General features: G+C 34.1%; 1 long non-coding RNA gene across 1 annotated transcript; it reads left to right on the top strand.

The window, feature by feature from the left end:
• The first annotated feature begins 11,084 nt into the window (after positions 1-11,084).
• Positions 11,085-23,475, top strand: LOC116420478. The gene is made up of 3 exons (XR_004230814.1): positions 11,085-11,217; positions 14,293-15,340; positions 23,211-23,475. It is a non-coding gene; the product is annotated as an uncharacterized LOC116420478 (long non-coding RNA).
• The last annotated feature ends 218 nt before the right edge of the window (positions 23,476-23,693 follow it).

Here is a 23,693-nt window from a genome sequence, read left to right as displayed (position 1 = left end):
TACAGTCACTTTCTTCTTCTCTCTAGACTCTTTCCTTTTTAGCCAAAGGCACATCTTGGTAAGGCCTCCATGCAAGACAAGGAAGTCCTGCAAAGATAGAGAGAAAGAGTCTTTGGGATAAGAGATACCAAATACCATAGTTATTCCCCTAAGATAAATTCATCACTAGGAAGAAATCCTCCCTCCCCCCAATCATCACCTACCTGGATATTTCTCTGATCTCTGGAATTCTCTGATTAAGGTCTTATAAAATAAAAATGGTCAGGAAGCCAAATAACTCAGTGTAACTCAACTTCACTTTAATACTAAAAATGAGGACAAGGTTTAAGTTTTAACTCTGAAATGGTAAATGGCTATGTGACCCTGAGAGTTATTCTCTGTGCCTTGGTGATCATTCATCCCATTTCCCTCACTGACTTTAGCAAAATCCAGAGACAAGGAGATAACAGCTCACATTTTTTAGATGGCTCTAAGTTTTATGTCACTTTTTTCAGTCAAGCAATACAGGAGTTATTATCCTTGTCTTGCAGCTGAAGAAAATGCAGGTTTTATCCTCAGTCAAATAGCTAATATTACATTCAGGACTGCAAGAGAATTTTTCTGACTAACTCCTCTGTTCTGTCCACTGCACTAGAGAACCTCATGCAGACATCTCAGATTTCAGTCTTCCCTTGCACCTTTCCCAGCCTTTTCTTCTCAATGTGTCTGCCCTCTGGTGTTCAGACGCAGAATTGCGCTGAGGGTGAAATTCCGAGGACAGTCTGTACCTTGGACAGCAGCATTTACTTTACCTGCCCTCGGGCCCAAGAAAAGCGAGTCATCCTCAGGATATGGGGTTTCTGCTTTCTATTCCCAGTTGTGTTTCCCTGCTTCTGGAGAATCCCCCATTCTCAAACGTGAAACCCCCCTCCCCAACATTTTTTAATAATATAGTGTAGGGAAAAGAGCATGGAACTTGGTGTTCAAACCAAGCTTAGACTCCTGGCTCTCTTATTTACTAGGGTCAGAACCTTGGTAAAATTTTTGTATTTTTAAACTTATGTTCCCACATGTAAAATGGAGATATCATTTTACTACTTAGACAATAGATTTGCTATTAGGAAAGTAATATATACATGTATATGTGTGTATTTATATGCACATGTATGTTACATATGACTATATATATATATATATATACACACATGTGTATAGGTGGATAGATGCTCTTGCTCTCACTCTGTATTGTTTAGTCCTGTAATCTCATCACTGTAGGGAACTCTTAGAGAGGAAACTTCCTTTACTAATGAAGATTCACATTCTATAAATCTAGTTTTAGAGAACTGCCCAAAATACTGAGAGATTAAGTACTTACTTATGGTCACACAACTATTTACATTTCAAAGATACAAGTTAAACCTAGTCCTCATTTTTATTCTTAAAATGAAATTGAGTTATGCTGAGTTGACAACTCAGCTTCCTGACCATTTTTATTTTATTAAGTTCTTACTTATTCAGAGAACACCTTGCAAAATGCCTTGAATACTTCCCGAATTTTCCAGGGACAAACAGAACAAGAGAGCCACAAAAATGGAAGAGGAAATTTTAAAATAATGACATTAAAAATAACTAACATTTATATAGTCTTTATTATGTCCCAGGCATAGTGCTAATAACTTAGAGGCCATCTGAGAAGAATGGGTCCGGACTGAGCAGTTCCCATTCTTCTGTACTGGTGTTGCTAAGCTAACTGCAACTATTTCCTAGAAATAGAATTATGTGTGCCCTGAAATACCCCTCATGTCCCTCAAGGTCTTGGCTCAGAGGATACAGTACAGCTAGTTCTAAGACAGTCAAGGCATTGCTAGCTATACAGCTTTAGGAAAGACACATTTTCTTTGGACTTCAGCCTGCTCTATAAATGATGAAGGTGGACTATGTGATCTCTGAAGTCCTTTCCAGACCTAATATCATATGTGTATATAACATTTATATTTATTGTTTTATTGACATTTATTTCTTAGTATTTCTCCCCTCCCACCAAGTCAATAAGCATTTATTTACTTCCTAAGCCAGGCACTATGCTAAGCACTGGGGATGAAAAGAAAGTAAAAATGTTCCTGCTCTCACGGAGTTCAGCATGTAATGGGGGAGACAACATACAAATAACTATGTACAGACAAAGTATCTACAAGATAAATTCGAGATCGTCATCAGAGGGAAGACAGTAGTGTTAAGGGAGATAAGTTTCCTGTGGAAGGTATGATTTAACCTGGGAGAACAGAGCTCATGATAAATAGGCTGTCTCTTGTCAAAAAGGGAAAAAAAAATTTAAGCTAATCCAAACAGTAAAGCAATAAGATCTGAGCCCAAAATTTGTTTCTGTAGTACTTCTGCAAGTATTTTGAAAAAGAAAGGTGTTTTAGCATACCATATTCTAAATATAAATATAAAATTTTAAGTTTTAATGCCCTTTTCTCTGTAATCTCTTCCAGCTCTAGCTTTACATATAATGCTATATGTCTATTAGCGTGGTAGCAACCTTAAAAGGAGGCAAACCTGCTCCAAAACTCCCTGAATGGGACACTCTCCCCTTAGCCATGTATATAGCTACCTACAAGATGACACTGCTATCTATTCTGCCATCCTATTCTGTTCCTATCTCTATTTCTATCAGCTAGGTGTTGTAATGGATAGAATCAAGATGACCTAAATCCAAGTATGATCTCAAACATTTATTAGTTGTGTGATTCTAAACAAGACATTTAACCTCTGTCTACCTTAGTTTCCTTAAGTATAAAATGGGGATAATAATGGCACTCACCTCATAAGGTTATAAATGTATATATATGTATATATATATATACATATATGTATAAATATATATACATATATATATATATATATATATATATAAATAAAATGAGAACTGGACAAGATGGTCTTTGAAGTTAATAGCAGTGATGGAATTATGATCCTATGAATAAGGCAGGTTCTTGTCCACCATGTTGTACTTTCTTTCCAAGAAGTAAATGTGAAGTTCAAAGAAAAAAAAGTGTATAAAATGCTTTTTATGTGCATAAAAATGTGTATAAAGCCTTAACATGTTCTATAAGTCCTAATGATAATTATTATAATTAATCATATAATATTATAATTATTACATGTCATTAATATGTTATTACATATAGTTATAATTAATAATGATAATCCTCACTTTAGTCAATTCCCCACTGTGGATCTGAATTTTTTCTTTCCCTTGGGATTTCTACTTTCTAATATTTATCATAAGAAGAAATAAAGACATTTCTAAAGATTGCCTTCCAACTTCTTTTCTTCCTCAGACTTGATCTCTCTAGGCTCCAGTCTACTTGGTAGCATGGTGTAATCAGATTTCAAGGTCAGCTGCTTTCATGGGATATTATATAATGGATAAAATACTTGGAATCATACTAAAGTAGGATATGGGATCCAGAGCTATAAGGAATCTTAGAAACAATACATCCAACAACTTTTACTAATGAAGAAATTGGGTTCCAGAGGGCTTAAACAATTTGTTTTTACTATCTTGCCAACACAGTAAAGAGCAGTCAAGATTGAAACCAAGATATTTTGCCTCCAAAGCCAATTTTACTAAATCTTCAAACCTGTTTCCACCACCCATTATCATAACCTTGGGAAGACTTGAGGGGCACCGAAGGTACAATTCAGATTTGTGAGGAAAAAGATGTTTGAGATAGCCAAGTGATACAATGGGTAGAGTTAGCTGTGTGATATTTGGTTAATCAGTATTTCTTCTTCAATTTCCTCAACTATAAAAGAGGGAAAAGAACTCACATGTGCAAAAATGTTTGTAGCACCCTTTTTGTAATGGCAACTGTACCTGCCAGCTAGGGGAAGCATGAGGGAAAGGAGGGGAAAATTTGGAAAAGATCATGCAAGGGTTAATATTGGAAAAATTATCCATGCATATGCTTTGTTAAATAAAAAGCTTGAATAAAAAAAAAAATCTGGGTTCAAATCTTGACTTCTCTGCTTGTTCACCGCTGGTCCAAATCACCTTGGTCTCATTTCACAACAATTTTGTCCACCTGCAGGCAATGGGAAAGGGTGGATGACCATAGTTCCATAAATGAATATTTGATAAATGTTTTGCTCTAGAGCTGACGCTTTTCTTTTTTTTTTTTTTTAATTTAATAGCCTTTTATTTACAGGATATATACATGGGTAACTTTACAGCATTAACAATTGTCAAACCTCTTGTTCCAATTTTTCACCTCTTACCCCCCCCACCCCCTCCCCTAAATGGCAGGATGACCAGTAGATGTTAAATATATTAAAATATAACTTAGATACACAATAAGTATACATGACCAAAACATTATTTTGCTGTACGAAAAGAATCAGACTCTGAATTATTGTACAATTAGCTTGTGAAGGAAATCAAAAATGCATGTGTGCATAAATATAGGGATTGGGAATTCAATGTAATGGTTTTTAGTCATTAGAGCTGACGCTTTTCAATGTATCCACTGAGTTTCTAAGCACAAGAAAACCCTGAATCATTGCCTAAATCCCATTTTTGTTAGTCTTATGTATCAGAAATTCGTTTCTTTTCATTCTGCTGTATTGCTTGTCAAACTGAAGTTCTTTTAAATTAATACAAAATCACCCTCATAATAGCTATAACATGTGCACAGAATGCTTTATAGTTTATGAAACCGATATATCTTTTCCAGATGGATAACAAGATTGCTAATTTCAGGCACTTCTAGAAAGTATATGCCATCCTTCACTTTCTATTCCCTTCCCCCAATTAGTAAGGCAAAGTGGAAAGAAAACCAGAGGTTTTGACTTCTGCTTATTTCACTTTTCATAATTTTATGCAAGTCTTTCCATGTTTTCTTAAGACCAACCAACTTACTACTTGCATTTTTGTTTTTCTTCCCAGGTTATTTTTACCTTTCTGATTCTGATTTTTCTTGTGCAACAAGAGAATTGTACAAATATGTACATATAATGCATTTAAGATATACTTTAACATGTTTAACATGTATGAGACTGCCTGCCATCTAGGGAGGTGGAGGGAAGGAAGGAAAAAGTTGGAACAGAAGTGATTGCAAGGGACAATGTTGAAAAATTACCCATGCATATGTTCTGTCAATAAAAAGCTATTTCATACCCTAAAGCACATTGCTTAATCATATATACTCTGCCTGACGTAGTCATATTTGGTTAAGTCCATGAGCTATTTCCTCTAATAAATGATAATCTTTGTCCCAAGAAAAAAAATAAAACCAACCAACTCATTTCTTTTTATAGCACAATTATATATCACAACTCATTTAGCCATTTCTCAGTTGATGGGAATCTCTTCATTTTCCAGTTTTTTGCTACCACAAAAAGAGCTGCCATAAATATTTTAGGGCATATAGCTACTTTCTCTTTTTTTCCTGATCACCTTGGAAAACATACTTAATAGTAGTTTTGCTGGGTCAAATGGAATACATAGTTTTATAATTTTTTGGACATAATTCTAGATTATTCTCCAAAAGGGTTGGATTGTTCACAGTTCCATCAACAGTGATTAGTGTCCCAATTTTTTCACATCCCTCTAATATTTGTCATTTTTCCCCACTATTATTTTAGAAAATCTAATAAGTGTGAAGTTATATCTCAAAGTATTTTAATTTTTATGTCTCTAACCAAATAATTTAGAGTATATTTACAAACATTTATATATATTTTATAAATAGTTTTGATTTCTCTACTAAAAATCTACCCATTCATATCCTTTTACCATTTAACAATTGGGGAATGATTCTTATTTTTATAAATTTGACAAAGTTCTCCATACATTTGAGATATGAGACCTGTATTAAAGAAATTGTCTAAAAACTTTCTCCCCAATTTTTTGCTTTCTTCTAATTTTGGCTACATTGATTTTATTTGTACAACCCCTTTTTAAATTTAATGTAACTAAAATTATCCATTGCATATCTCACAATGCTATCTCTTGTTTATTCATAAATTCTTCTCATGCATAAGTCTGATGGATAATTCTAATTTTCTTATAATATCTCCCTTTCTATGCTGGTCATATATTCATTTTGACTTTAATCTTCATAGATTATGTAAGATATTGATCTAAACCCAATTTGTGCCAGACTGCTTTCCAGATTTCCTAAATTTTTTTTAACCAAATGATTGTTGTCTGAAAAGCTTAAATATTTACATTTATGAAACACAATGTTATTTTAGTCATTTACTGCTATATATTATATATGTCTACTCTCTTACATTGATCTACCACTCTATTTCTTATCCAGTACTAAATAGTTTTGATAATTACTGTCCTATAATATAGTTTTAAGATCTGATACTATTAAACCTCCTTCCTTTACATCTTTCATTAATTCCTTTGATATTCTTGACTTTTTGTTATTCCAAATTATTATTTTTTTAGCTCAAAAAATAATGTTTTGGTAGTTTAATTAGGATGGCATTTAATAAATAGGTTCTTCTTTTTATCATACTGGCTCTGCCCATCCATGAATAATTAATATTTCTCCAATTATTTAAATATGAATTTATTTTGTATAAAAATGTTTTATAATTATGTTCATGTAGTTCCTGGGTTTGTCTTGGTAGGTTTATTCTGAGATACTTTATATAGCCTACAGTTATTTTAAATGAGATATCTTTTATTGTTTGTTTTGTTTTTTTTTGCAGGGCAATAATGGTAATATGTAGAAATGCTGATAATTTATGTGGATTTATTTTATATCTTGCTATTTTGCTAAAATTTTTAATTGTTTCAACTAACTTTTTAGCTGAATCTCTAAGATTTTTCAATTATGTCATCATATTGTCTGCAAAGAAAGATTGTCTTATTATCTCATTGTCCATTCTGATTCTTTCAATTGTTCTTTCTTCACTGAATGCTATTGTTAGCATTTCTAATACAATATTGAATAATATTGGTGATAATAATTGCTTATTTCCCTCATGATCTTATTGGGATGTTTCTAATAGTTAAAATTTTAGTATGACAATTTATATCTGTGCAAACTCTACATATTAGGGATTGATTTATTGTTTTACTGATTATCTCGACTTAAAGTGATAGAAAAAACTTTCCCCCAAAATTTATTTTTTTAAAGAAACAGAATAAGAAAAATGAAAAACAGAAAAGGAATACAAAACAAAATAAATCATTGTCATGTGCCCAGCAGAACACCAAGGAGGATTCAAAATATATAACAACAAATACAAGTTTGAGAAAGTATATATATATTATATATTATATATATATATCAGTAGAAGCAATTATATTCATGAGTGTCCATCTTTTCTTTTCTTTATTATAAATTGTTCTTTTGTTCTCTGCTGCACACCTTTTTTACTTTATTCTTTTTTCCTCCTTTCATCCCCACCCCACACCCCCAAGCAGGCTATAATTAAGATATATTTATATATGCATATGTAAATATATACACACACACATATCTTTCCTATCCCTGCTGATCCTTTGCTTTATTTCTGCTCCTAATTTCCCTTGTTATTACTTAACCTTCCCCCACCCATGGATCCCTCCCTTGTCTTCTTCCCTTACATTTTGCTTCCCTGTCTCCCCATCCCTTCCTCCTTATTTCTTTATAGAATTTGAAGGTTGCTATGCCCTTCATAGTATTTATGTAGTGTTGCCTATTTAACCCATTCCTGATGTGAGTACATTTTCAGAACTAGGAGCCCTCCTCCCTACTATAATGCTTCTGTGTCTGTCCTCCCTCTGCACCTCATTTGTTTGACATAATTATTATTTTCACCTTAACTCTGCCTCAATCTTTCTTTTGAGCTGTCATATGGTTGAACATATGCTATAAATTTCCCATATAAAAAAACCAATTTATCCATGTTGAATTCCTTGAAATTGATCTTTAATATTGGCTTTTATATGTTAAAATTTCTATTAAGTCAGATTTGGTTGATAAAAAGTTCTGAAAATCTATAATTTAATTGGATTGTCAGTAGATATGATTCCAGGATCTGCAGTCTTTTACTGTGGCTGCTGATAAATTCTATATAATTCTAATTGTATCTCCAGCATATTTGAATTTGATCTGAAGGTTTCAAAATTTGGCAATAACGTTCCTAAGTATTTTCCACAAAGGATCTCATTGAGGTGGTGATGGGTGTATTTTTTTCTATTTCTATTTTTCCTTCATATTCTTTCTTAAGGTTGATCTAGCCTAACTTGTCCTTACTGCAATAGATTTTATTTTCACTTTATTCACTATGATAACTGCACAAGGAAAGATGGGATCTTGTAGGACCAAAGTTTTAAGATTCATTGATCAGTAATATGAGGATAATAGTACGGGACTCAGTGTCATTAGAATCAAATTGAAGTAATATGTAAAATATATAAAGAGCAGTATATCAGTGTTGACTATTATTCTTGGGAAACTGCTAAATGAGAAGATAATGTGCTTTTTGATGTTTTGCAAGACCCTGACTTACTTCTCTCATCCTCAAATTTGACCCTTCTCTTCTATCTGCTACAACATACTGAAGAAAATGCGAGTTTTTTTTATGAAAGTGGGGAGTGCGGTGTCCTGAACTTGATCAATCCCAGGTCGAATACTGTAGAATTTTTTTTTGTGCTTGCTGCAGAAACAAGAGGAATAGGCCTGGCTCCTCTCCTTAGAGATCCCAATCTGAGAAAGACAGAGACCTATTCTCAGGCAGCTAAAACAGATATACAAAGTAGAGATATGAGTGTTTCAGAGAGGCACACATTTAGTGCTATAGAAATTCAGATGAAGGAGATATTATTTCCAGCCATCGGGATCAGAAAAGATTAATGGGAGATTATATTTGACCTAGTTCTTAGAAAGATGAGGAGACTTTTTATTTGATTTTATTTGTTTAATATTTTCCCCAATTACATTCGAAACAAATTTTTTATATTTGTTTTAAAATTTTTGAGTTCTAGATTCTCTCATCCCCACCCACAATTAAGAAACCACAAGTTAAGTTATGCAAAACATAAAAGTCAAGTTGTGAAAGAAAACATAGATCTCCCACCCTAATGAAAATAAAAACTCTCAAGTTAAAAAGAAAGAGAGAGAGAGAGAGAGAGAGAGAGAGAGAGAGAGAGAGAGAGAGAATGTTTCAATCTGTATTTGACATAATCAATTCCTTTTCTGGATAGGGATAGAATTTTTCATCATAAATCCTTCAGAGTAGTCATGGATCATCATACTACTGAGAAAAGTAAAGTCACTTATATCTAGTCATCCCAAAACATTGGTATTATTTTGTACACAGTACATTTCACTTTGTGATGATGGACATGGAAGGGGGGAAAGCATACATGAAGTGGGAAGCATGGTGTTTTCCTCTGGAATTACTAGGAAATGTTGGTAAGAATCCCATTGTTTGGTCATGAGAGGATTAATAGATTTCATGGCCCCAGCAAAGAATTTTTCTCAACCTACTGATCTCTGCTTTCTAGATCCTTACTCTTTGTTGTCAATTTTAACTAAATATAGTTAGATATTTATTTATTCAGGAGGATATTTATCCTCCTGAAATATCAGGAGCTCTAATTATAAGAATTTTCTTTATTTATAATAAATCATGTTCTAGCACAATTTTAGCATAGTAATTAAGAAAATAAATAAGAATATTATTTATCTTCTATCTTCTGGTAATTTTTTCTTGGACTTGCCCTCCCAAACCAAACAACAAATCTGATTACTATTTCTTGGAACTTGTTGTATCTGAAGTTCTGGAGTTTTTGTCTTTAAGGGAGAAGTCAATGGACCCAACCCAAATGCAAAATGATATTTGAGAAGAAACTTTTCTTGAACTAAAAAGAGCACCTTTATGAGTCCTGTAAAGGTCTGCATGAATCCTGTGGCCTATGAAAGTTTTGTGGATGAGCTCTAATGAATACATGAGACATACATATGACAATCACATGTCCTAGATTTTCAAGAACACCTCTGAGATCAAGAAAAAAAGTCAAATTAAAAAAAAAAATTAAATGTCTAAAAATGAAAATCTGCCTTCTCCCTCTGCCCCTATTGAGAATGCAATTAAAATAAAATTCCTTATAGCATGGGAAAAAACCAAACAAACCTTCCCAAATCAAAATCCCTCTCACAAATATGTGTAGTTAAGCAAAACAAACTCTCAAATTAACCACGGGGAGTGGGGAGTCTCAATTTTTACTTTGAGTCCATCATCTCCATATCTGTTAACATGTTTTATCATGAGTTTCCTGTAATTGTGATGGGTCACTGAATTAAGCAATATTACTAAGTTTTAAAAAGTCGTCTGATTTTACAATATTGTTGTTATTGTATAAATTGTTCTTCTGGATCTGCTCACTTCTGTCTTCCTCAATTCATACAAGTCTTTCAAGGTTTTTCTGAAAGCAAGTTTTCATCACTTTATATTCATATACCATAACTCATTCAACCATTCCCCAACTGATGGGCACTCTGTTTTTCAATTCTATACCACCATAGGAAAATATATAAATATTTTTTACATTTTTGTATATTTTGTCCTCTTCCTCTTTCTTTGATTTCTTTAAACCAACACACTTTTAATAAATCTTGGTCAAAAGACTGCAAGTTGCAGAGAGGCAGGTTTTTGGCTTGATGGAAAGGAAAAACTTCCAAGTCAATGCTATCCCAAAAAGGGGTGAGTTAACTTAACAGTGAGTTTGCCCATCACTGGAACTCATCAAACAAAAGCTAGGCCACCACTTATTGGGGATGTTGTAGAGGGAATGGATTGGAGGGTCACCTTCCAGCTCCAGAAGTATGCCTCTGTGATCTCCAGAATGGTGTGATTGTTTCTTCCTCCTACCTCTTATAATTTTTCAAAGGATCTCGGGGATCTCTGCCCTTTGGTAACACCTAGGATTCTCCCTCCCCCCCCCCCCCCCCCCCCCCCCGCCCCCCATGCTTACCAGGTGGACCATATGATTCCCGGTCAAACCACTGAGATGAGAATTCCTCCCGTTAGCCTAGAGAGGTCCTGGGTCTTGAGCAGAGGCCCTAACGTGGGTACTTCCGGTCCCCTCCTTCACCTGCAGCTTTGTGACTTTGTTTCGGGGTCGGAATTGATGGACTGGCTGCCGGAGTCACCCGTGTCTGCAATCTCCTGGTCACCTAACTTCTCAATCTGAATGAGTTTGAGAACCAGGAAACGCCCCAGGTGGAGGGGAACAGGGACAGGGAAGTGACCGGCGTGGGTGGGATTGGGGAGAGGTTGTCTCGGGAAGCCTGTGATCCAGCCGAGATAAGCAAGGCTGGTGTAGCTTTGAGAAGAGCCCTGAGCTGCGCCCAGAGACTTTGGTTCGATTCCTAGCACTGCCTGTTACTTGCGGTATGGCCCGGGTCTCTTCTCTGGACCTTGCTTACCTTATTTGCAGTTATGTGGAAACTTAGACCTGGACTGCCTATCTAAGCAGGCTGTGGTCCTTAAGATGTGACCTGATGCTATTTAACAGAATTAGTGTGCTGGATGGAGACAGGAGGAACTATCTAAGGAGGCTCCCGGGAAAAGTCTTGGATTGATCCTATTCCTTTGGCTAATTTATAATTTATTTTTTTCATCTGTAATATGGGAAGATTGTAGCTCTAAAGTCCTTTCAAACTCAAATATTTTATGTTCTGTTTTTCTAAGGCTATTCTCAGCTCAAGCATTTTATTCTTATAATCTTTCAAATTTCTGCCCTTTGGTAACTTCTAGGATTCCTCCCCCCACCCCCTCATCCCATTCTTTTTATCCTTTACTATGGATAGTGATTCTTCTATCAAGGGAGCTTGAGATTGCCAAAATATCATGTCAGGTATGAATATAGAAAGTCCTGTTGACAGAAAGAATTCCAGATGATGTCATGGTTAGGATTGGCTACAGGGTTAAATAATGAATTTCATATATAAGAGTAGCTTAGCATTTATGTTTAATTATTGCACTTCAGAACTTAATAAGACCTATTATTTCATTGATATGGGTTGTCCACTTTTTAAAGAATCAGAACCTTAGTAGTTAAGCTCTACAAGGTTTGCCAGGAAAGAGGATTTACTTATTTTTTTGTGTGGGAGGGATGCTTTCAGAGTCAATAGCAAGGTGTCTTGCTAGTCTAAGGTTTTTTGGTTTGTTTGTTTGCTTGTTTGTTTTTGCTGAGGCAATTGGGGTTGAGTGACTTGCCCAGGGTTACAGAGCCAGGAAGTGTTAAGGGTCTGAGGTCACATTTGAACTCGACTTCAGAGTTGATGCTCTATCCACTACATCTACTAGCTGCCCTAATGGTTCCACTTCTTAATGTCCCATGGTCTTCAATTATTTATTCTAAAGTGGCAAGGATTTTGGAAAATGACCAACGAGAAGTAGTTCCATTCTTTGCCTTACAGGGTAAGAACAACTTTGGGAAGAACATGAGGAAGTGAGGAAGTAACAAGGAATGATAGAGTTGAGTTGGAGTCAAATGATCTGGTTTTGAATCACAGCTCTAGGACTATGCACAATTTATTCAGTCTCTATAAGTCTCAGTTTCCTTTTCTCTAAAATAAAGATAAAAAAAATAACCTTGTCTTGATAATAGTATCTATGTATTCTTGTGTGAATCAAATGAGATAATGTAATGTAAAGCATTTTGCAAGCTATGAAGTAATTTATAAATATTATTATCATGTGATTCAACAGAATTCTTTTGTTAAAATTAAGTATCCGGTTGTATTTGGTAAAGGAAGGAAGCCATAAGCCACGAGCCAAGAGCCATAGGAGAGAATTTGGGGAATTTGATTGGCTGGGAGTAATGAATCATTACATTATGTTCCCCTTTTTCTGGAAAGGTACTTGAAAGTGAAAAACTATGTGTTGTTGCTTGGCAAAGAACGGCATTTAAAAATTATTTTCATGGCTGCCATCACTCCAAACAGTGATACTGTTCTTGGGGCAGCAGGTGCTGAGTAGGGTCTCCTGATGTTCCAGATGCCAGTGACATTTGAGAATATCTATCTACCTCTCTCAGCAAGAATAGGGATAGATGGATCTTGCTCAGAGAGATCTCTCCAGAAATATCTTGCAGGAACACTATGCTAATGTTATCACATTAGTAATTCATTGGTCCCATGAAGGTGTTCTTTCTAAACAGTTCTGAAATATTTTCTGTCTTTGGATAAGTGAAGAAATTAAGCCCTGGAACTCTTTAACATATATGCTTGTTAGACTGAACCTGTGTGAGATTTTCATTCTATCATTCCAAATCCTCTGCTAGTCTTCTTGAGATTCATTCTTCTTTTAAGTTTAAAATAATCTTCAACTGATATACTTTACATGTACCTCTTTCATCTCTCCCGTTTCATAAAATAAAACAAATTCTCTTTTACTTTGTCTGTCTCTTTCCCACATTGCAGATTCTCTGCCTTCTTCCCTGCTGTCATATGCCTGGAACAATCTCTTACCACCTTTTTCTCTTACAGAAAGTTGAAATCCTCCTCTCCCAAATATTTTAGTTTATTATCCATTCCATCCTGTTTTGTTCATATAAAATATCTGAATAATAAAAATTGTAAATACAAAATATTTGAGACCTGCCTAGGAATCTTTAATTCCTTATGCACTTTAACTTATGTTGAAACTATGAAAGACAATATGCAAATGATACTTAAAATCAACTTTATTGTACATATTTATATGTGTTCTCTTATTAGATTCTTTAATAAACTATTGACTCTTAGAATAAATATCGCTGGGCCAACTAAGCCTAGATAAGGAGATAATTTTAAATTTACTTCAGTTATTTTTCCTACAAAATAGTTTTACCTAATTGTCTTTACATCCAGAAAGCTTTCCTTTTGGGCTTGTAGGAAGGAAATTCTGGATAGTATTGTTACTTCAGAATAAAGTAGATTAGAACACCTCCCTTCATTGATCTGTATTAGTGAACCTTATCCAGCAAGGTTTTATTATTATTAATAATTGCATTATTTTATTATCTAAGCTAGAACTTGGGATATAACTACCTTTACTCTAATACATAACAGCTTCCTGACTATCATTCTTTTTTGTGGCTCATTTATAACATTGTTCCTCTGGAACTAACTGTTGGTAATACTGTTTCCGTTCACATGTTATATCATATTTCACATTTTATATCATAATTCTTTGAAGAATTGGAATATGCCTATCATCTGTTCTTTCTCCCATGGCTTTCTTTCTTCATTTCAAAGGAAATGAGTTAACTGTATGCATACAATTTCTTTTTTTTTTCTTTTTTTTCAGGTTTTGAGATCACCAGCCAAAATGAAGAAGAGAATTTAAAGGAAAAAATATCTGGGGAAGTGGGAACATGTGTGAATATATCACAGAAGCCTAAAGAACACTTTCAGAATTTGAAAGGAGGAAGAGCCTGTGAGAATGAGAATATGTTAGAAACTTCTCTGTTAGAGAAATGGGGGAAACTAAATCTCTAGAAAAGAAGCTTCAAGGATCATCTTGTACATATGATTTTCCACCAAAAAATTTCTGTAGAAGAAAATAACTTTACATGTACTGAATGTGGGAAGAGTTTCAACCAGAGTTTTGAGCTTACACAGCACAGGCAAACACACACAATGGAGAAACACTTACATAAATTTCAAGTCTGTGGGAAAATATTCATGTAAATCTCATACCTTATTCAACACCAGAGAATTCATAAAGAAAAAAAAAACATGAATGCAGTGAATGTGGAAAACTTTCAGTTGGAGTTCCAATCTTATTCAACACCAGAGGTACCATATAGAAAATAAAGCTTATAAATGGAATGAATGTGGAAAGAGCTTTCATGAGAATATAGATCTTACTCAACATCAGAGAAACTACCTGGGAGAAAAGTCCTATGAATGTAATAAATGTGAGGAAATTTTTAACTAGAGCTTCAATCTTATCAATATGAGACAAACCATATAAGTGAAAAATCCCATAAATTCAGTGATTGTGGGGAAAGCTTCAGTCAGAGCTCTGACCTGAGGAAACATTGGCAAACTTATATTGGAAAGAAACTTCACAAATGGAGTGAATGTGGAAAATGTTTCAGCTGAAACTCAGACCTCATCATGTATATATGAGGGAGAAACTCTATGAATGCAACTATTGTGGGAAAAGCTTTAGCAAAAGCTCAAATCTCATTCAGCATCAGTGGCACTGTCATGTGGCACAATCACCAGGTACCAGTCCCAACTTCGATACTTCTGATCCTGATTTTTCTACTGCCTCACCTACTAGAAAGGAAAAAGTGATAGAGTGAGAAGGGAGACCTTTATTTGGAACATGAAGTGGAATTTACTTGGTAAGTAAAAGGAAACAATTCTGGGAGCCTTGGTGAGAAATAAAATAATTTTTTGGGGGTGGAATTGTAGAATTTTAAAGCAAGTGTCTTCTATTCTTGGCCAGAACATTCCCAAAAAGTTATAGTACAACATTGAAGCTCATTATGTAAGCATATTTAGAGCTCCCAGAACAAAAATATTGAACACCTGATCTAGATAAAGCTAAGGAAGTCGCCTTTTCTCACTGTCTAATCTGTTTTTCACAATAACTTTTGGGTTAGCAAACTACTTTGTGATAGAGGAGGAATTTGGCTTTTGATGAGATTTCTTAAGTATCCATACTTTCACCTAAAGGACCCCACACTATTGTTTTAGGGCTTTTCAACCATTTCAGAATTCCCAGAATTGTTTTTGCCTTTGTAGAATACCAACCTACCTAATTTTAACTTCTCAATTAGACAACCTAACATAGGTTGTGAAATCCTTTTTAAAAGTTGATATCAAAATACAGATCTTCATGTAACTCAGTTGTTGTATCTAATATCATTCATGTTTTTGCGTGTATTTTTATATACACAGAGAATTATAGATGCAAAGCTAAGAACATAAGTTGCATGGGAGTTGCTAGTCTGTATTAGTGGGAGTTCTGTAAACCAATTAATTAAATCACAAGTCTGGACCAAAAACAACAACAACAAAATCCCAAATGCCATATAGACATATATAAATGTAGCAAAGAAAACGTTAAAAACAGTTTCATTCCAGTGAAGCACTTTTATACTGCCACAGTGACAATGATGGAAAAGGGAGCATGGGATGCTAAAAATCATAATTTTTAGATCATTTAGAAATAATAACTTCAGATCCTTTAAATGTGATATCTTTGGTGACCAGCAAATAGCCATAATATTAGAAAAACTGAACTACATTAATATTTATATTCTTGCAATTAATACAGCAAAACAAAAGGAATTTTCAGTTAATGGAAGAATCCCCATCTATTTTGAAACAAAGAAAGTGGTGAAGTTGATTTTTTTTGTATCCTAAAACAACAAGAAGTATTTTTTAAAGCACATGGTTATATCATCTTGCAGTGCTCATTGTAAGCAGTCACAGGAAGATCACCACAAAGATAACAATCAGTTGTCAACAATCATCATAGGTTGCAGAACATGCAGAGAAATTCTGCCAAGAAATTGATAAAATTATGCAAAACAATCCAACATTTACTTTGATGTTTGGTGATTTCAATGGAAAAGAAATATAGGAAGATATTGGCAAATATGCTCCAGTTTAAGAAATGCAAGAGGCCAAAAGCTTTTAGATGTCATATGCTTCATCACTATATATCAGGAATTTTCTCTTCCAGAAGAAAGTCAAAAGGTTCTGGACCTGATGAGCACTACACACAACAAAAAGAATGAAATAGACTGTGTGACTAAAGATTATTGGTTATTTATATGGGAGCAGTATCTGAACTAAAACATCAACTAGTTAAGGTAAAAATCAGCATTACAAGAAGGGAAAAGATAAAATATTGCAAAGATATTGTGAAGAATTAGAATAGCTTTAGATGAGTTGTTAATAAAAATCAGAAATGGGAAAAAAGCAAAGTTAATGATTTTGAATATCACTAATTCCTGCAAAAGCTTAACCAATGTAAAACAGTCATGACAATGTAGAGATCAAAGAACCCAAAAACTGCCTTATCCCACAGTCTTATCAGGGAGAGGTGAAGCCAGAAACAAGATGATTTAGAATACTTTTTTTTTTTTTTTGGTAAAACACTATAAAGGAAGATGGTTTAGAATTACAATTAGCATAAAACATTTTTTAAAATTTTTAATTTTTTGAAATTTTAATTTAAAAAATGAAACTTTGGTGTGTGACCCAACAGTTACAGAATTCCAAGGCTGTTGATAGATGAGATCTCAGGAGAAATACATAGAAAATTGAATATGTTTTCCAACAATTATATGTTAATTCCATAATCACTGATAATAGAATATAAATTCCTTGAGGGCAGGGACAATTTTTTCTTTTTTTTTTTTTTCCCCAAGCACCTAGCATACATAGCACTTTGCACTTTGTAGGGATCATCACATTTGTGTGTTATATGAGGAATTTTAGAAGATGAAGTCAGGAAATGTGATTTGACCAGATTAAGAATACATCAAATGTAATCCATGCCACATGTTGCATAGCTTTGTTATATTTAAGGATTGTTTTACAGCCTTAGAGAGGGATATGAAAAAAAATCACAGACAATATTAATGTTCTTTAAATGTACTAATGAGAACATCAATGCTAATCTACATCTGTACTTACTCATTAAATCTTTACAAGAATTATCTACACATATAGTGAGATTATTATGAAGATATCTGAAATAAAAGGCAGGCTTTCTTGAGGTCTAGAGAGAGGCATTCTAGAGGTCTGCAGCAGACTACATCTTTACAGTGATGAAGTTAAAAGGTACTGATAATCCACTGATAATCTTTTGGAAGGCTAGTATAATAGAATGGAAAATGTACTAACCCTGGATTTAGGGTATCTGGGTCTAAGTTTGACTTTCTTGGGCAAGTCAAATTAGCCCTCTGGACCTGTTCCTTAACCAGAATGAAGAGGTTTAAATTGTCTTTAAAGTCCATTCTAACAATTTGTGAGAATATTAACTTTTTTTTTGATAATTCCCACTAAGGCCTAATAAACTTTGTTATCGGGAAGTGTTTAGACTGCATATTACTACATTGTAAGCACATTTTTATATTCAGTGGATGACAATTTGTAATAATTTTTCATTATCAATAGTCAATTGTGTATATGTTCAATTTCAGCATTAAAAAATGTAGGGAATGATAGATAGTGAGCTGGACCCAAATTAGATTAGGAGAATATCACTGGATTTAAGTACTTTCAGTTATATTCAGTTTGCTTCAACAAAATACTATATCTTTAATGCCATTCTTCCATTGAAGCAAGATGGCTATGAATTATGTACCATCACAGTCTCAGAAAACTATTGCCAAAGAACAATGAATGGTAAATACATGGTAAAAGTAAGCAATGAAGCTGTATGGAAGTAGTATAAAAGATAATAATGACATACATGACCCGAAAAGAAAATGAAGTGATAAGATGGCCAAAATGTGAGTCATTATGTGAATAGCCTCCGTGGAACCCCTAGTTAAAATTTTAAAAATCAAGAGAATGGCATTGCCCGGACCCTCTGAACAGTAAATATGAAAAGATATGGAAAAGAATTGTACAAGATGAGAAGGCAAAAGTCATGATTTCTAGTGTGAACACCCACACTATACAGTTGTTTTAAAACGCTTTTTCTTAAACAGATCAAATAACCCAACAGCTTTTATTTTTTCTTTCTTCTACTGTAGTTATTTGTCCTAAATGCTCTTCTTGTACTATTTTCCTCTGTAGCAATACATAACTGATGAAGGATCTTACATGTCAAGTATAGCGGGAGGATTTTCATAATGTTCTAGGTGTTTATGATAAAAGTCCACATTTATAATATAGGCTTTACAAATTACAAAGAACTAAATTGCTTACTGTGAATTAATGCAAGTCTCTGTTCTGGTTAGACCTGGGCTGGGGGATTAGGAATGATGTTGACAATTTGATGTGCACCTATAGATCAGTGACAAAAATGATGAAGAAATTGAGAAAATGGCATGTGGGATTGGTTAAAGGAGCTGAGGATGTGTAACCTGGAAAATAGTAGGTCTAGGGAACATAAAAGTTGTTCTCAGATATTTTAAGAATTCTCATAGAGAAAAGGGATCAGATTTGTTTAACTGATTCTTAGAGGTCAGAACTAAAAGTTACAAAGAGGCAAATTTTGATCTGATGTAATGAAAACTTACTAACAAGTTCAAAACTAGTGTAAGTGCCATTGAAGGCAGAAGGTTCCTCCATCACTGAAAGTTTGGTTGTTATGCATGTGTGGAAAGCAGGTTTCCTAAATAAACTAAAAATTTATTCATAGTGGTAACCTTGGGTAGGTCTCTCAATCTTTCAGTTTCTTCATGTGTAAAATAAGGGGATTGGACTAGATTGTTTCGAAGATTCCTTCCAGTTCTAGATCTGTAGCCTTATTACTTGACAAAAATTGCTGGGAAAATTGGAAATTAGTATGGCAGAAACTAGGCATTGACCCACATTAACACCGTACACCAAGATAAGGTCAAAATGGGTTCATGATCTAGGCATAAAGAATGAGATCATAAATAAATTGGAAGAGCATAGGATAGTTTACCTCTCAGACCTGTGGAAGAGGAAGGAATTTATGACCAAAGAAGAACTAGAGATCACTATTGACTACAAAATAGAAAATTTTGATTATAAATCTGTAGCCTTATGAATATCAGAAAAATGGGAAAAGGGATATGGACACAATCCTGATTTTATTAATTGAAGAATACTGAGTATGGAAACTGATTTTTTTTCCCCTGAAGCAATTAGGGTTAAGTGATTTGCCCAGGGTCACACAGCTAGGACATGTTAAATGTCTGAGACCAGATTTGAACTCAGGTCCTCCTGACTTCAAGGCTATTCTATTCACTGCATCACTTAGCTGCCTGGAAACTAGTTTTCAAAAATAAGTTGTGCTTTGGGAAAAGTTGCAATTCTAGAAGTCTTAATAAGCAACTGCTTAGTCTAATCACCCCTAAAAGCTAGCCAATAGCTATACTTATTATGACTTTCATGGACAGAGAAGTCCAAAAATATGTGTCCTGCAGAGTCATAAGGACTCAAAGGAGAGATCGCTGGACAGCCTGCTTTAGATCTTTAAGGAATGTAGCCAGTTTGGGACTCCACTTGAGAGAATGACTTGGAAAAAAAAACAGTCCATCAGGATACCTAGGTGGAAAATGTCAGTCCTCTAAGACTCAGAGTATAAGACTGCACTTTCTTAGATTTGGGGGAAATGTGTTGGTAGCTTGACTGCCCCTCTGCACTCATTGCCTTTCCCCAAAAACTAGACTCAGCAGACTAAACCCTGGAATATCTTAGTGTTGATTTCTGACTCTGTCTCTTTTATGGGCCACCATTTAAGCTTAATCAACGTGGTCTCTTCTGGCTCAGTCAACACTGTTATCTGTGTAATGGGGCACATCACTCTCTTCAACAATGAGATGATTCAAACCAGTTCCAGTTGTTCAGTGGTGAAGAGAGCCATATACACCCAGAGAGAGAATTGTAGGAACTGGGTGTGGACCACAACATAGCATTTTCACTCTTTCTGTTGTTGTTTGCTTGAATTGTTTTCTTCCTTGATCCAATTTTTTTTTTTTGTGCAGCAAGATAACTGTATAAATATGTATACATATATTGGATTTAACATACTTTAACATATTTAACATGTATTGGACTACCTGCCATCTAGGAGAGGGGGTAGGGTGGAGAAGGGGAAAATTTGGTACAGAAGGTTTTGCAAGGGTCAATGTTGAAAAATTACCCATGTATATGTTTTGCAAATAAAAAGCTTTAATAAAATAAAAAATTAAAATTAAAAAAAAATTTAAATATGGCATGTCACTGAGCCTTCAAGAAGAGAAACCTTTTTCAGATCTTTGGTCATCAGAATACTCCAGTAACTGTTTATTAGTGCTGAAGCATCACAATGTTGCTGATAGCTTCTTTTGAAAAATACTATGGATTTTACTTCCAGATACTTTTGGAAGGACCTATATGTCTTGATATAAAGATAAAATCTCATACCAATATCCCCAGATCAGGTTGTGAGACACAGTTACACAAAAAAGTGCCAATATTTCTCTTTCCCAAGATCCTATCCCAGATATATTTCAAAGATGAAGATTTCACCCCTTTGCCATATCTATTTGTTTGTTACCTATACTTCTAAATCTGTTGATTAGGTTAAGGAAGGAGATACAGAAAAAGTAGGAAGACTGCCAGAGCCCAGTGGCTGATCTTGTTATCTTATTATTGCATTGATGTGGGTATCTGACTTCATGACATTCATAAGTTGTATGAAATTTTATCTGTTTAGTTCCAGAACTGAGGATTACACAGAGCAACAAAATAAAGAATAAAGATACAATTAAGTCTATGACCTGAGTTTCTTTTTTCCCCCCTCAATAGTATTTATTTTTCCAAATACACAAAGATAGTTTCCAACATTCATTTTTAAAAAATAATAACTTTTTATTTTTTAAAATACATGCAAAACATGTTTAACATATATTGGATTACTTGCCATCTAGGGGAGAGGGTGAGAAGAAGGGGGGAAATGGAACAAAGGTTTTGTAAGGGTGAATGCTGAAAACTATCTTTGCATGTATTTTTTTATTAAAGCTTTTTATTTTCAAAAGATATACATAGACAATTTTCAACATTCATCCTTGCAAAACCTTGTGTTCCAAAATTTTCTCCTTTTCTTCCCCTTTTCTCCCCTCCCCTAGAGAGCAAGTAATATAATATAGATTAAACATTTGTAATTCTAAACACATTTCCACATTTATTATGTTGTGCAAGAAAAATCAAATCAAAAGGAGAAAAAATGAGAAAGAAAAAAACAAGCAAACAACAACAAAAAAGGTAAAAAAATACTATTCTGTGATCCACATTCAATCTCTCTGGATGCAGATGACTCCATCACAAGTCTATTGGAATGGCCTTGTATTACCTCATTCCAACATTCATTTTTGAAAGACTGTGTTCCAAATTTTTTCCTCTCCTTCACAATCCTTTATAGGTTAAACATGTGCAATTCTTTTAAACATTATTTCCATATTTGTCACATTGTACAAGAAAAAAAGATCTGATTTCTGATTTAAGTTTTAACTCTTCTAATCAGAATTCTAAAGAGTGCTGTATAAGTGTAGTAAACAGGTTAACTTCATTGGAGCTTCTGTTTAGTACTGTAAAGTACATCAAGATGTCTTATCTATGAGATAGGTCAGCAGCCAACTACAAGGAGATTGAAAAATGTTTCCATTTTTAGTGCAATTTGTTTAATTAGAGAATAGAAATTATGTTTTACATAAACCTTGTATCTCTGGTGTCTATGAAAACATTTAGCAAATATTTGCATATTATATTTTAGGTGACTTTCAGCAAATCTATATCTTTTAAAAAGGCATAATAATTCTATTACCTATGATGCAAGGATATTGTATGGATCAAATGAGATTAGTATAAAGTACTATGTAAATGTGAGTTATTCCTCCATTAAGGTCTTAATCTAATGCCTCTTTGTGAAATGGAAAGCTTCCTGATTACATGAAGTATAACTCTGGTATATCCTACCTAGTTGGAAAAGCTTTGAGTATAGATTTGATAATGGCTAGTGAGAAACTGAATATCTGCTATCTAAGGATCAAGCTAGAGTGGCTAGTTAGCAGAAGACTGATCGTTTGAAGATGAATTTTTTAGTCACCACAATTTACATAGATATACAAGACAGATGTTGCTAAACCAGTTTTTTTTTTTTTTGGGGGGGGCATGTTTTCTAGACTGATAAATCTGAGAAATGCTGTAATATAATTTACTAAGGTTTTAGCAAAGCATTTGACAAAGTATCTACTGCTATCACTATGGGAAAGATTAGACATGTGGACTGAACCTTTAGGTAAATTTTACCTTTAGGTAAATTTGAAACTGGTTAAATGGACAGACTCTAAAAAGATCACAAAGTTTTGAACGTAAATGAGGATTCAAACAGATTTTTGCCAGGCTGAAACTTTGCACTTAACTTAATAGGAAGGATACAATCTTAAACTTGTGTTTCTACAGCACAAGGATGGGAGAGGAGTCTAGAAGGCAATTCATCTTATTTTAATTTAATATTTCATTTTTCTCCAGTTACATTTTTAAACATTTGTTTCTAAAACTTTTGATTTCCAGATTCTCTCTCTTTTCCTCCTCCCCACTACTGAGAAGGCATTTGTGAAGTTAAGCAAGACATTTCCAAAGAAGTGATGTTGTAAAAGAAAATAGAGATTCCCCCCCCAAAAAAAACCCCAAGAAAAATAAAATAAACTTCAATCTGCAAGCAATTCATCTAAAATTACTTTAGTGAATCATAAGCTCATAATGAATCAGTGTGTGATTTAGCAGCCAAAAAAATTATTGCAGCCTTAGGGCTGCATTAAATGATGAACATCAAAATCCCAGGGTAATCTGTCCTAGTCAGGTAACACCTGGAGTCTTCAGTTCTGGGCACTACAATTTGTTTTAGTTTTTAAGTAATGTCTTCCCTTTACCTGTTCCCTTCCCACTTAATTTCTTTAACAGCTACTCATTCCATTTTGGAAAAATCTCTGTCTTGAGGTTTCAGTGCTTATTATAGTGCTTTCACATAGCAAATGCTTAATAAAGGTTCTCTGA

This window comes from Sarcophilus harrisii, chromosome 1 (genome assembly GCF_902635505.1).
Source record: "Sarcophilus harrisii chromosome 1, mSarHar1.11, whole genome shotgun sequence".
NCBI classification, from domain to species: Eukaryota; Metazoa; Chordata; class Mammalia; order Dasyuromorphia; family Dasyuridae; genus Sarcophilus; species Sarcophilus harrisii.
This window is presented reverse-complemented; position numbering and strand designations above follow the sequence as displayed.